Source organism: Eschrichtius robustus, chromosome 6, assembly GCF_028021215.1.
Source record: "Eschrichtius robustus isolate mEscRob2 chromosome 6, mEscRob2.pri, whole genome shotgun sequence".
NCBI classification, from domain to species: domain Eukaryota; kingdom Metazoa; phylum Chordata; class Mammalia; order Artiodactyla; family Eschrichtiidae; genus Eschrichtius; species Eschrichtius robustus.
The window spans coordinates 14,798,228-14,806,786 of NC_090829.1; the positions used below are offsets into that span (position 1 = coordinate 14,798,228).

Sequence of the window (8,559 nt, forward strand, 5' to 3'; positions counted from 1 at the left end):
TACTATTCTCCATAGTGGCTGTATCAATTTACATCCCACCAACAGTGCAAGAGGGTTCCCTTTCCTCTACACCCTCTCCAGGATTTATTGTTTGCAGATTTTTTGATGATGGCCATTCTGACCGGTGTGAGGTGATACCTTATTGTAGCTTTCATTTGCATTTCTATAATGATTAGTGATGTCGAGCATCCTTTCATGTGTTTCTTGGCAATCTGTATATCTTCTTTGGAGAAATGTCTGTTTAGGTCTTCTGCCCATTTTTGGATTGGGTTTTTTGTTTTTTTTGATATTGAGCTGCGTGAGCTGCTTGTATATTTTGGAGATTAATCCTTTGTCAGTTGCTTCATTTGCAAATATTTTCTCCCATTCTGAGGGTTGTCTTTTCGTCTTGTTTATGGTTTCCTTTACTGTGCAAAAGCTTTTAAGTTTCATTAGGTCCCATTTGTTAATTTTTGGGTTTTATTCCATTTCTGTAGGAGGTGGGTCAAAAAGGATCTTGCTGTGATTTATGTCATAGAGTGTTCTGTCTATGTTTTCCTCTAAGAGTTTTATAGTGTCTGGCCTTACATTTAGGTCTTTAATCCATTTTGAGTTTATTTTTGTTCATGGTGTAAGGGAGTGTTCTAATTTCATTCTTTTACATGTAGGTATCCAGTTTTCCCAGCACCACTTATTGAAGAGGCTGTCTTTTCTCCATTATGTAGTCTTGCCTCTTTTATCAAAGACAAGGTGACAATATGTGGTCATATGCATGGGTTTATCTCTGGGCTTTCTATCCTGTCCCATTGATCTATATTTCTGTTTTTGTGCCAGTACCATACTGTCTCGATTACTGTAGCTTTGTAGTAGAGGCTGAAGTCAGGGAGCCTGATTCCTCCAGTTCCATTTTTCTTTCTCAAGATTGCTTTGGCTATTCGGGGTCTTTTGTGTTTCCATACAAATTGTGAAGTTTTGTCCTAGTTCTGTGAAAAATGCCTTAGTTTGATAGGGAATGCACTGAAGCTGTAGATTGCTTTGGGTAGTATAGTCATTTCACAATGTTGATTCTTCCAATCCAAGAACATGGTATATCTCTCCATCTGTTTGTATCATCTTTAATTTCTTTCATCAGTGTCTTATAGTTTTCTGCCTACAGGTCTTTTGTCTCCTTAGGTAGCTTTATTCCTAGGTATTTTATTCATTTTGTTGCAATGGTAACTAGGTGTTTCCTTAATTTCTCTTTCAGATTTTTCATCATTAGTGTATAGGAATGCAAGAGATTTCTGTGCATTAATTTTGTATCCTGCTACTTTACCAAATTCATTGATTAGCTCTAGTAGTTTTCTGGTAGCATCTTTAGGATTCTCTATGTATAGTATCATGTCATCTGCAAACAGTGACAGCTTTACTTCTTTTCTGATTTTGATTCCTTTTATTTCTTTTCCTTCTCTGACTGCTGTGGCTAAAACTTCCAAAACTATCTTGAATAATAGTGGTGAGAGTGGGCAACCTTGTCTTGTTCCTGATCTTAGTGGAAATGGTTTCAGTTTTTCACTTTTGAGGACGATGTTGGCTGTGAGTTTGTCATATATGGCCTTTATTATGTTGAGGAAAGTTCCCTCTATGCCTACATTCTGGAGGGTTTTTATCATAAATGTGTGTTGAATTTTGTCAAAAGCTTTTTCTGCATCTATTGAGATGATCATATGGTTTTTATCCTTCAGTTTTTTAATATGGTTTATCACATTGATTGATTTGCATATATTGAAGAATCCTTGCATTTCTGGGATAAACCCCACTTGATCATGGTGTATGATACTTTTAATGTGCTGTTGGAGTCTGTTTCCTAGTATTATTTTTTTTAATATCTTTATTTGAGTATAATTGCTTTACAATGGTGTGTTAGTTTCTGCTGTATAACAAAGTGACTCAGCTATATGTATACATATATCCCCATATCTCCTCCCTCTTGTGTCTCCCTCACACCCTCCCTATCCCACCCCTCTAGTTGGACACAAAGCACCAAGCTGATCTCCCTGTGCTATGCGGCTGCTTCTCAATGGCTATCTTATTTTGCATTTGGTAGTGTATATATGTCCATGCCACTGTCTCACTTCGTCCCATGCTTGCTAGTATTTGTTGAGGATTTTTGCATCTATGTTCATCAGTGATATTGGCCTGTAGTTTTCTTTCTTTGTGACATCTGTGTCTGGTTTTGATATCAGGGTGATGGTGGCCTCGTAGAATGAGTTTGGGACTGTTCCTCATTCTGCTATATTTTGGAAGTGTTTGAGAAGGATAAGTGTTAGCTTTTCTCTAAATGTTTGATAGAATTCGCCTGTGAAGCCATCTGGTCCTGGGCTTTTGTTTGTTGCAAGATTTTTAATTACAGTTTCAATTTCAGTGCTTGTGATTGGTCTGTTTATATTTTCTATTTCTTCCTGGCTCAGTCTCGGAAGGTTGTGCATTTCTAAGAATTTGTCCGTTTCTTCCAGGTTGTCCATTTTATTGGCATATAGTTTATCCTCATGATCCTTTGTATTTCTGCAGTGTCCGTTGTTACTTCTCCTTTTTCATTTCTAATCTATTGATTTGAGTCTTCTCCCTTTTTGTCTTGATGAGTCTGGCTAATGATTTGTCAATACTGTTTATCTTCTCAAAGAACCAGCTTTTAGTTTTATTGATCTTTGGTATTGTGTCATTTATTTCTTTGTCATTTATTTCTGATCTGATCTTTATGATTTCTTTCCTTCTGTTAACTTTGGGGTTTTTTTGTGCTTCTTTCTCTAATTGCTTTAGGTGTAAGGTTTATTTGAAATTTTTCATGTTTCTTGACGTAGGATTGTATTGCTATAAACTTCCCTCTTTGAACTGCTTTTGTTGCATCCCATAGGTTTTGGGTCATCGTGTTTTCATTGTCATTTGTTTCTAGGTATTTTTTGATTTCCTCTTTGACTTCTTCAGTGGTCTCTTGGTTATTTAGTAGTGTATTATTTAGCCTGCATGTGTTTGTATCTTTTATAGTTTTTTCCCTGTAATCAATATCTAGTCTCATAGTATTGTGGTCAGAAAAGATACTTGATACAATTTCAATTTTCTTAAATTTAACAAGGCTTGATATGATCTATCCTGGAGAATGCTCCATAAGCACTTAAGAAGAAAGTGTAATATGCTGGTTTTGGATGGAATGTCCTATAAATATCAATTAAGCCCATCTTGTTTAATATGTCATTTAAAGCTCGTGTTTCCTTATTTATTTTCATTTTGCATGATCTTTCCATTGGTGAAAGTGGGGTGTTAAAGTCCCCTAGTATGATTGTGTTATTGTCGATTTCCCCTTTGATGGCTGTTAGTATTTGCCTTATGTATTGAGGTGCTCCTATGTTGGGTGCATAAATATTTGCAATTGTTATATCTTCTTCTTGGATTGATTCCTTGATCATTATGTAGTGTCCTTCTTTGTCTCTTGTTATAGTCTTTATTTTAAAGTCTATTTTGTCTGATATGAGAATTGTGACTCCAGCTCTCTTTCTTTTTTCTTTTTTTTTTTTAGTTAGGTAAGTTGTAATTTTTTATTGGAAAACAAATATACAACTTGGAGTGGATTTGAGGCAAATTGTGCCATAAGCAGATTTTCTTTAAGTGGCTAAAACAACAAGCAAGTAACAATAAAAGAAATTGTTTCTGGTACAGGACCCGCAGTACAAAAAGATAGTGTATGAGTACCTGGATAAAACACCCATTTTTCAATAGTGCCACTTTTAAGTATATATTATTGACTGTCCATAGTCCACACAGAGTTACAACTCCACACTTCAAACACCACATGCTGACAGTTCCTAAAGAAAACAACTTAAAAAGAAAGCATAACCCACATGTTCCCTCATTTGACCAACTCCTTCTAAGTTTAGAAGTGCAGAAGGGCTTAGATATATCCAGAGTAAGCCACATGCAGCATGGTACTTGATCAATTTTTCTAAAATAAGGTTTCAGGACAATGACAGTAAGATAAGAGAAGAAAACATGGAGGAATGAAGTCCTAATACATGCATATTTATTTTTTGAAAGTAGGGTGAAACCTTTTACAGATAAGTTACAAACAAAGAAAAGGCAAATAAACAATTTTGTACAAGAAATTTAACACACTCTGTACAATGTCTTCACTTTGTTGTCATCATTTGTACAAACTCTTCATAGTTTACTTGACCATCACCATCAATATCTGCTTCCCTGATCATTTCATCAGTCTCTTCATCTGTTAACTTCTCTCCAAGGTTTGTCATCACATGGCAGAGCTCTGCTGCACTAATATAGACATTACCATCCTTATCAGACACACGGAATGCTTCCCTAATTTCTTCTTAACTGTCTGTGTCTTTCATTTTTCTTGCCATCATTGTCAGAAATTCCGGGAAGTCAATTGTGCCATTACCATCAGCATCCACTTCATTAAGCATGTCCTATAACTCTGCTTCTGTGAGATTCTACCCATGAGACCTCATTACAGTTCCCAATTCCTTTGTTGCTATAGTTCCATAACCATCCTTGTCAAATAGTGAAAAAGCTTCTTTGAATTCTGCAATCTGCTCTTCAATCAGCCATGCTGCAAGGGCTACCAGTCTCCGGGACACGACTACACAAACACTCAGCTCACTCGCTCTACTTGGACTCCAGCTTTCTTTTGATTTCCATTTGCATGGAATATCTTTTTCCATCCCCTCACTTTCAGTCTGTTATGTGTCCCTAGGTCTGAAGTGGGTCTCTTGTACACAGCATATATACGGGTCTTGTTTTTATATCCATTCAGCAAGTCTATGTCTTTTGGTTAGAGCATTTAATCCATTTACGTTTAAGGTAATTATCAATATGTAGGTCCCATTACCATTTTCTTAATTGTTTTGGGTTTGTTATTGTAGGTCTTTTCCTTCTCTTGTGTTTCCTGCCTAGAGAATTTCCTTTAGCATTTGTTGTAAAGCTGGTTTGGTGGTGCTGAATTATCTTACTTTTTGCTTGTCTATAAGGGTTTTAATTTCTCTGTTGAATCTGAATGAGATCCTTGCTGGGTAGAGTAATCTTGGTTGTAGGTCTTTCGCTTTCATCACTTTAAACATGTCCTGCCACTCCCTTCTGTCTTGCTGAGTTTCTACTGAAAGATCAGCTGTTAACCTTATGGGGATTCCCTTGTGTGTTATTTGTTGTTTTTCCCTTGCTGCTTTTAATATGTTTTCTTTATATTTAGTTTTTGATAGTTTGATTAATATGTGTCTTGGCGTGTTTCTCCTTGGATTTATCCTGTATGGGACTCTCTGCACTTCCTGGACTTGATTGACTATTTCCTTTCCCATATTAGGGAAGTTTTCAACTATAATCTCTTCAGATATTTTCTCAGTCCCTTTCTTTTTCTCTTCTTGTGGGACCCCTATAATTCAAATGTTGGTGCATTTAATGTCCCAGAGGTCTCTGAGACTGTCCTCAATTCTTTTCATTCTTTTTTCTTTATTCTGCTCTGCGGTAGTTATTTCCACTATTTTATCTTCCAGGTGAGTTATCCGTTCTTCTGCCTCAGTTATTCTGCTATTGATTCCTTCTAGAGAATTTTTAATTTCATTTATTGTGTTGTTCATCGTTTGTTTGCTCTTTAGTTCTTCTAGGTCCTTGTTAAACGTTGCCTGTATTTTCTCCATTCTATTTCCAATATTTTGGATCATTTTTACTATCATTCCTCTGAATTCTTTTTCAGGTAGACTGCCTATTTCTTCTTCATTTGTTTGATCTGGTGGGTTTTTACTTTGCTCATTCATCTGCTGTGTATTTCTCTGTCTTCTCATTTTGCTTAACTTACTGTGTTTGGGGTCTCCTTTTCACAGGCTACAGGTTCATTGTTCCTGTTGTTTTTGGTGTCTGCCTCCAGTGGGTAAGGTTGGTTCAGTGCGTTGTTTAGGCTTCCTGGTGGAGGAGACTGGTGCCTGTGTTCTGGTGGGTGAGGCTTGATATTGTCTTTCTGGTGGGCAGGACCATGTCCGGTGGTGTGATTTGGGGTCTCTGTGAACTTATTATGATTTTAAGCAGCCTCTCTGCTAATGGGTGGGGTTGTGTTCCTGTCTTGCTAGTTGTTTGGCATAGGGTGTCCAACACTGGAGCTTGCTGGTCATTGAGTGGAGCTGGGTCTTAGCGTTGAGACAGAGATCTCTGGGAGAGCTCTTGCCAACTGATATGTGGGACCAGGAGGTCTCTGATGGTCCAACGTCCTGATCTTGGCTCTCCCATCTCAGAGGCTCAGGCCTGACACCTGACTGGAGCAACAAGACCCTTCAGCCACACAGTTGATTTTGGAGGCCGAGAAATACCTCTGCAAGTGGAGGTCCAGGAAAGCTGGTGGTGTAGTTCCAGTCCAAGACCCAAGTCTGAAGGCCTGGAGAAACCTGCCGCAAGCACTTCCAGGGCAAAGAGGCGGGTCTGTAGTACCTTTTGTTTTCCTTTGTGCTCTGTCTAGTTTCATTTGCTTATAGGTTGCTGTGGGCAGAGGCCTTGCACTGATGCTTCAGACCAGAATTCCTAGTGAGAAATGGTTCTTCCCCAAAGCTTTTTAAAATTTAATTTTAAATTTACATTTGGTATGATTCTCTCTTTTTGGTGTACAGTTGTGTGAGTTTTAAAATTTTTTAATATATCCTTTGTTACAGATGTTTTTAGTTGAAATATAGTTGACATATAATATTGTGTAGTTTCAGGTGTACAGCAAAGTGATTCAGTCATATATATATATATATATATATATATATATAACATTATTTTCCATTATTGCATATTAGAAGATATCAAATATTTTTTCTTGTGTTATACAGTAAATCCTTGTTGCTCATCTATTTTATGTATAGTAGTTTGTGTCTGTTAATCCCATACTCCTAATTTAGCCCTCCCTCTTCCTTTTCTTCTTTTTTCTTCCTTTTTTTATATAGCAGGTTCTTGTTAGTTATCCATTTTATACATATTAGTGTATATATGTCAATCCCAATCTCCCAATTCATCCCACCACCACCAACACCACCCCCTCTACTTTCCCCCTTGGTGTCCATACATTTGTTCTCTACATCTGTGTCTCTATTTCTGCCTTGCAAACTGGCTCATCTGTACCATTTTTCTAGATTCCACATATATGTGTTAATATACGGTATTTGTTTTTCTCTTTCTGACTTACTTCACTTTGTATGACTGTCTCTAGGTCCATCTATGTCTCTACAAATGATCCAGTTTTGTTCCTTTTTCTGGCTGAGTAATATTGCATTGTATATATGTGCCACATCTTTTTTATCCATTGATCTGTCGATGGACATTTTGGTTGCTTCCATGTCCTGTCTATTGTAAATAGTGCTGCATGAATATTGGGGTGCATGTGTCTTTTTGAATTATGGTTTTCTCTGGGTATATGCCCAGTAGTGGAATTGCTGGATCATATGGTAGTTCTATTTTTAGTTTTTTAAGGAACCTCCATACTGTTCTCCATAGTGGCTGTATAATTTACATTCCCACCAACAGTGCAGGAGGGTTCGCTTTTCTCCACACCCTTTCCAGCATTTGCTGTTTGTAGATTAAGAGTAAACTCTGCACTAGCCTTTTCTTGGCTAGGCTACACGTCTCCAATTTGAGGTTTTCTTGCTATCCCCCTCTGATCTCCCTGGAGTTTTTGAAAAACTCCTTAGCCCCTCAGGCGAGCCAGTCCTGGCACTGTCCAGTGTCAGCACCAGCTATACCACCTCTAGTCTGGAGCAGGTGCCAGGATGGTTCTTTCTCATGCTCCCACCCCCCTTTTCCTGCCTTTACTAATTTTCTCCCCAGACACATCATCCATCCCCCTCCATCAGGGTGTCTTTGGCTCTGTTTCCTTCTTTTTCATTCCTTCCCCTAGACCGTGATACAGATCATGTCATCCCCTTGATTAACCCTCCAACAAATTCTGCTTTCATGGGGTGCATTCCTTCAACACATCAGAGACCTCAGGCATCATTGGTCATTGGTCATCCATCAGGAGTGCTCCACACACATCTTGGCATAACCAACCCTGTCTGGACATTAAGGTCTCCCACCACATATTTTCTTCTTAAGCAGGTCTTCCTGACCACTCTACCTCCCCACTCTGCATCACTTCACCTATTCAAATTTTTTTCTTCAAAGCTTTATTAGTCTCTGATTATCTTGTTCATTATTTTGTTTTCTTTATTATTTGCCATCTCCCCTCACCTAAGTCTCCATGAGAGCAAGGGCCTTATCTACTAAAAGATGACATTTGTCTTTGGTTTCTAAGAAAATGAATTAACCTTCAGAGAAAGGTTCAGGTAGTGTGTCCCTGTTTCCTCAGAACAGTCCAGGTTATTTCCATGTCATTATTAATAGCACTCCCTTTCATTCTCAAAAGTGCCAGTGGGATGGTGAGAATACCTTTCTCTGGTCTCTTGTCATTGGTGCTAAGCACTAAGAATTATCTTTTTGTGGTTTTTTTTTTTTATTGAAGTACAGTTGCTTTACAATGTTAGTTTCAGGTGGACAGCAAAGTGATTCAAATTCATATATGTATATATAAAT

General features: G+C 37.8%; 1 pseudogene; it reads right to left on the reverse strand.

Moving 5' to 3' along the window:
* Positions 1-4,087: 4,087 nt before the first annotated feature.
* LOC137766718 (calmodulin-1-like) lies at positions 4,088-4,572 on the reverse strand (annotated as a pseudogene).
* Between the last annotated feature and the right edge of the window lie 3,987 nt (positions 4,573-8,559).